This window comes from Suricata suricatta, chromosome 1 (genome assembly GCF_006229205.1).
Source record: "Suricata suricatta isolate VVHF042 chromosome 1, meerkat_22Aug2017_6uvM2_HiC, whole genome shotgun sequence".
In the NCBI taxonomy this organism is placed as follows: domain Eukaryota; kingdom Metazoa; phylum Chordata; class Mammalia; order Carnivora; family Herpestidae; genus Suricata; species Suricata suricatta.
Genome location: NC_043700.1, coordinates 44009311 through 44016317, shown reverse-complemented (window position 1 = coordinate 44016317; position 7007 = coordinate 44009311).

Here is a 7007-nt window from a genome sequence, read left to right as displayed (position 1 = left end):
CCCTCTTCTAAGGTCTTCTCCAGGTGTACCCATATCAATATGGAACTGTTGTTCCCTGTTTCCTAGGCTGAACACTCTGGAGTCACCTTCGACTTCTCTTTTCTTCTGCCTGTAACTCTCCATTTACAAATTTCACAAACTTTTCCTTCAAAGTGTGACCAGTGACCTGGTACTTCTCTCTATCACTAATACTACCTTTTTTATTCTATGTTTGATACCAAACTCTCTTGCCCAGATAGTTAAAATAGTTTCCTCCCGGTCCCTTTGTGCTCAGCAGCTTCTGTCCCCCATCTATACTCAACACAGTAGCCTGAGTGATTCTTTCAAAATGTACCTGTGTCACATCTTTGCTCAAAAATCTCTAAAACTTTGCACTTTCTGTGGGCTACAAGGACCTCCTGGATCACATACGACCTCTCTTTGTTGCCCACTTACCTTTTTTTTTTTCCTTTTTAAAAAAATGTTTATTTATTTATTTTGAAAGAGGGGAAGGGTGGAGATAAGAAGGGAGAGAATTCCAAGCAGGCTCCATGCTGTCGGCACAGCACCACATGCCAGACTTGATCTCATGAACCATGAGAGATCATGACCTGAGCTGAAATCAAGAGTTGAAGGCTTAACCTACTGAGCCACCCACGTGCCCCTCACCGCCTTCCCTCTTGACTATTCTGTTCCCACCACCCTGGCCTCCTAGTCACTCCCCAAACATGCCAAACAAGGTTTTGCTTAGAGGCCTTGCAACTTGATGTTCTTTTCTCCTGGAATGGATTCTCTCATATGTAACTTTCCCATAGGTATCTGCATCTTATCTCATCAGTATGTCTTTATTAGAGAGGTCTCCCTTAACTACCGTATATGCAAGAGCAACTCCTTTCTCCCCATTCAGTACTTTCTAACCTCTTTACCCTGCTTTCCGTTTCTCGAAAGCATTTATCATCCTCAAATCCCTTATTTTTTTTTAAATTTTTTCCCTTCTCCCTCCTATAGGAATATAAATCCATAAAGGCAGGGACTTAATATATTCACTGCTACATTTCTTGGCCCTAGAGCTATGACTGTCCCATAAAATATTTGTGTTTATAAATATTTGTTGGATGAATGAGCGAATGAATGAATGAGTTAATGCCTTTGGAGCTGTTCAGGATGGAATGGACTGCTTGGTAGATAGCACACCTCATCATTGGGGGATTTTCAACAGTGGCAGATTGTTATAGAATGGATTTAAGGATCACAGGGGTGGGACTAAACTAGATGTCCTTCAAGGGAAGTGTTTTAGTGTAGAGAGCATGTGTCTGAGAGAACCGGTCTGAATACTTACTGGTTCTGTGACATTGGATAATTTCTTTTAGTCCCTTATCTTCAATTCTTTACCTGTTATGGGGGATTTTACACTTTCCTTCTCATAGGGTGGTTATGACCTTGAAATTAATTAGTCATTCATGTAAAGCACTTAGCCTATTCCTTACATTTACTAAATGCATCACAACCATCAAAAAAATGGATAACACACATCAACTGTGATGATAATTTCACTTCTATCCTTGGAATTCTGAGAATCTTTGAAGGGACATGCCCAAGACCACTCAAGGGAAGAGTGTACGTTTTGACTATTAGATGGGTCATGTTTTCCCCACCAAACTACATTGTCAGTTCTTTCTTTTCAAGCTTTTTTGTTTAGTTCTGGTAAGATTCCTGCCTCTCCTAATCCTCCCTTATTCTCTTGAATTGCTTTCTTATTTTGAATTTTTTTTTTTCTCAAGCATGTTTCGCCTACATCACAACCCTGGCCATAGATATTTATTTTGCCTAATGCCAATTTTAAAGCCAAAAACAACCTCACCACAGATTGCTCCCACTGCATGATATTCATGTCAGATGAATCAAATGTCAATTTCTCATTTGCATAGCTGATATGTCTCTCCCATGAACTGGATGCTCAATAAACATCTGTGGATTATAAATCGGTAGTTTGAGCTTTAAGAAAGGGTCAATAATAGGGACACCTTGATGGCTCAGTCGATTGAGTGTCTGACTTGGCTCAGGTCATGATCTCATGGTCCATGAGTTTGAGCCCCACATCGGGCTCTGTGCTGACAGCTCAGAGCATGGAGCCTGCTTTGGATTCTGTGTCTCCCTCTCTGCCCTTTCTCCTGCTGGTGTGCTATCTCTCTCTCTCTCTCTCTTTCTCTCTCTCTCTCTCTCTCTCTCTCTCAAAAATAAAATTAACATTAAAATAAAAGAAAGGGCCAATAATAATAATAATAATAAATAATTTTTGTCAACAAAATCTGTTTATTTTCATAATCTATATAGTTTGGGGCTATAGTATGACAGCTTCAAAACTTTTGAATCAACTGAAATAAATATATCATGGTGACCACAGACAGGGGGTTGTTTGCAGAAGGATGGTGTATGTAATAAATGCTGTGTCCATGAAATATCTAGTCATGATGATGAATTTGAAATAAAATGAAAAAAACATTTCTAATAGATTGAAACAGTATTACTTAATTAGTTACAGAAAACGTGGATTATGTAATGATATTTTCAGAATGATCACACCTATCCATATCAAATTTGCACTTAGAAAAAAGTTGGAAATATGCTGAAATATATAACAGGTGTCTAAGATGGCAAGAATATGGATGAATATTCTACAAGGCTGATATTCCACAATGGATATTAATTACACTTGAATGTAAAAATGAAATATCTTTTCTTTTAAGAAATGTGCTAGGAATGCATGTGGTAGGGACCACTGGTGACCCTCCCCTTATATAGATAAATAGCTTCTCTGAGATTCTGTTTCTTCAAATTGAGAAGAGAAATCACAATGTCTGTCCTTCATATTGTGAGGCCTTAAACAGGCTGCTGCATCTGTGTCCGGTCCCACCCCGCTGGGCGGTAAATCCTTGCGGGTCAGTTCCTGAGGGAGGGAGAGAGAGTAGGGTAGGAAGGGGCGCACAGAGAGTGAGGCAAGACAAGTGTTTTCTGATCAAGCCCCCTTTATTATCCACACACTCTCCCGAAAGAAAGAAAAACCCACACCTATATAGGGTTTAGGGCCAGAAACTGACCGGGTTGGTTGCTAGGAAACAGGGTCAAAGCTAGGGTAAAGAAGGAAACAAACTAAAGTTTTTAGCACAGCATGTGAAGGGCTGATACCACCCTGCCTATAGGCGATTGATCTTTGTTTTTCTGGCTTCTCCTAACAGGGAGTGGCGCTCCCCTGCCTATTTTTGTAACTCCCCAGGGGAGTGACATTACGGCTAGTAAATGGCGAGCAGCTGAATCTTTGCAGCTCCCCACATATCTGAAGCTACTTTCTAACCTGTAGAGAAATGTACGAGTGTTCGGTGTTTTGGTTATTGCCATTGTGTAGAGACTCATGTGCCCAGCTATCTTTGGCATGTCTCTTCTCCAGCACATTTCCTGACCTGCTGTCCTTCTGGGGGCACAAACACAGAGCCAGGCCTCACGTGCTTCTTCGGTGACCATGCTTGACATGCTCATGTCTGGCTCCAAAGGAAGGAGGCCTGGAATAAGACAGCACAATCAGTTGCAACAAGACCTGCATTTTGTAATGACTCCCGCTTGAGTGTTCCTTTCAATTAGGTAAAAACTGGAGTTTGAATCTGTTAACCATGGCCCTGGTTGTCCCTGAGACCCAGCTGTGTCCTGATAATTTTCTACACTTGCATCCAATCCCTACCATTGTTTTATTTCCAAAGCAGATGGGATGCCCTTACCTTGATTCATTTGTGAAATAGGCCATGCTTGGCACTTGAGGACCTCAGCTTTGTAGGTAGCATTTGAGCCTCCTTTGGTCTGAGATGTGCAGTTTTTCCTGCGAGTCAGATGTAGAGAAGTTGAGATCCATTCCATGTGCCATCATTGCTGCACTGTCTCCTCCTTGTAGGGAAGGATGTGACCCTGGCAGAATGCTATGACTTTCCCCTGGGCAAGCAGTTCATGCCGAGGGGTCATATGCTGAGTGGCTCCTAGGGTCCATTGCTTGTCTTTTAGAGGTAAAGGACACCTCCCAGGACCCTCATTCTTGAGTAAGATGAGTCATTCTGTAAAGAACATGATCTGTTTAAGAGGCTTGTACATGCCCTTGGTCTAAAGCTGGAAGTAGGGAAAATTCCGAATGAATTAATGATCCATTGATTTTCATCTATTGATCTAATGATTAATGATCTTAATTATTATACACAACCTTGGAACCTTTGTTGGATGAGGGGGAAGAGAAAGACAGGGTCCTTGAATAGGAGTATAGAAGAAGGAGAAAAACGTAGAGAGCAGAAAGGAAGCTGGGATGGACACTCCATAATTGTTTTAACCTTCCTAGAAGTTTCATGTTAATGATGTCTTGGATCAAATCAACATTTGGATTTTCCTGGTTTATTGATCCTTAGACTTTCTTGTGACCATAGCTTCCTGGTTGGTCAGTCATTGTTTTTGTTTTTTGGCTTTTTTTTTTTTCAAATTTTTATTTAAATTCTAGTTAGTTAACATATGGTGCAATATTGGTTTCAGGAGCAGAATTCAGTGATTCATCATTTATATATAACACCCAGGGCTCATCACAAGTGCCCTCCTTAATGACCATCCCCCACCTACCCATCCCCCTCCCACTTCCTCCATCAACCCTCAGTTTGCTCTTTATCTTTAAGAGTTTCTTACAGTTTGGGGCACTGGGTGGCTCAGTAGGTTAAGTGTCTGATTTCACTTCAGGTCATGATCTCTCGGTTTGTGGGTTCGAGTCCTGTGTCGGGGCTCAGAGCCTGGAGCCTGCTTCAGATTCTGTGTCTCCCTGTCTCTCTGCCCCTCCCCTGCTAGTGTTGTGTCTCTCTCTGTCTCTCAAGAATAAATAAAAATGTTAAAAAAAAAGAGCCTTTTATGGTTTGTTTCCCTCTTTCTTTTTCTCCTCTCCCATATGTCCATCTGTTTTGCTTCTTAAATTCCACATGAATGAAATCATTTCGGTATTTGTCTTTCTCTGACTGATTTATTTCACTTAGCTTAATATACTCTAACTCCATTCACAGTGTTGCAAATGGCAAGATTTCATTGTTTTTGAAGGCTGAGTAGTATTCCATTGTTTATACATACACATCTTCTTTATCCACTCATCAGTTGATGGACATTTGGACTCTCTCTATAAATTGACTATTGTTGATAATACTGCTATAAACATTGGGGTGCATGTGTTCTTCGAATCTGTATTTTTGTATCCTTTGTGTAAATACCTAGTAGTGCAATTACTGGGTTATACACTGGTTATATTTTTAACTTTTTGAGGAATCTCCATACTATTTTCCAGAGTGGCTGCACCAGTTTGCATTCCCACCTACAGTGCAAGAGGTTCCCCTTTCCCTAAATCCTCACCAGCATCTGTTGTTTCTGGTGTTAATTTTAGCCATTCAGTCATTGTCATTGTTAACACAAGCTAAAGTAAACATACATTCCCTGACTAATGATAAACAACATTTATTGAGATCTTAACACAGGTTAGAGAATGTACTCTGACCTAAATGCTTCACAAGAATTATATCCCTTAATTCTCAAAATAACTCTATTATTGGCCCCATTTGGCAGATGAGAAGACTGATGGTCAGAAAAGAAAGTTGCACCCATGGTAACACAGTGAGTGTGCCAGTCATCTGTCAGTTTGTGCTCAGCTCTGTATCTGGCCTTGGCCTTGCTCTGCTCTGTAGGAGAGGGAACTACATATTCCAGGATCCCTTGCAGAATAGCTTCAGGAGAATATTGGCCAATGGGAGGTACTGAAGAAAGAGTGAAGTATAGGAGGAGGGAGAATCAGAGAATTTTCCCTGCCATTCTTGGCCCTGCTTTAGGCACCTTGTCCAGTGGTACCTGTGTCTTCTTTTGGAGTCTGATTTCCATTGGACAGTGCCTCCCTCCATGGTCTCAGTTCTCACCAGGATGCCTCTGCTGCCATGGGTCTAGCTTCTACCAGATGCCCTGGGCTCCTGGGTTCTGGAATCTAATCCCAAAGGTGACGATGGCTTCTTCTTTCTGTGACTAACTTCTGGTTGCCTCATTGTGTCCTGCTGTGAACTAAATTGTGTCTTCTTCAAATTCATGTGTTGGAGCCCTAACACCTCAATGTGACTGTGTTTGGAGATAGGGACTTAATGGAACTAGTAAAGGTTAAATGAAGTCTAAGCATGGGGTCTGATCTGATAGAATTAGTGTCTTTGTAAGAAGACAGATGGAAGATCTAGCTCTCTCTCCTAGCTATGTAAGGGCACAATGAGGCAGTGGCTGCCTACAGGCAGGAAAGGCGGCTCTCTCCAGCACCTGACAACGCTGGCATCTTGCTCTTGGACTTCCAGCCTGCAAAACTGTGAGAAAATAAATTATTTTGATTAAGCCACCCAGTCTATGAAATTTTGTTATGATAGCCAGAGCTCGCTAATACACCCTTTCTTTGGCTTCTCAACCTTTCCTTAACTTTGCGGTACCATTTCCCAGCATTAATTTCCATTCTGTTTGAAACTGCTAGAATGTGTGTGTGTGTGTGTGTGTGTGTGTGTGTGTGTGTGTTTTCTTTTCCCGACTGGACCCTGACAACTAACTCAGAAGTTCAGACCTGAGATTCCAAACAAGGTCTGACCAGACACAAAAATCTGTGTCTTTAAAAGCTATATTTCGGGTATGGAGTTTAGTGAGTTCCTTGAAATTTTTGGATACTAGCCCTTTATCTGATATGCCATTTGCCACTATCTTTCCCCATTTGTTGGTTGCCTATTATTTTTTTTTATTGTTTCCTTTGCAGTGCAGAAGCTAGTGAAGAAATGGGCAGAAGACATGAACAGACACTTCTCCAAAGTTGGACATCCAGATGGCCAACAGGCACATGAAACAATGCTCAGCATCACTCATCATCAGGGAAATACAAATCAAAACCACACTGAGATATCACCTCACACCAGTCAGAGTGGCTAAAATGAACAAATCAAGAGACTATAGATGCTGGC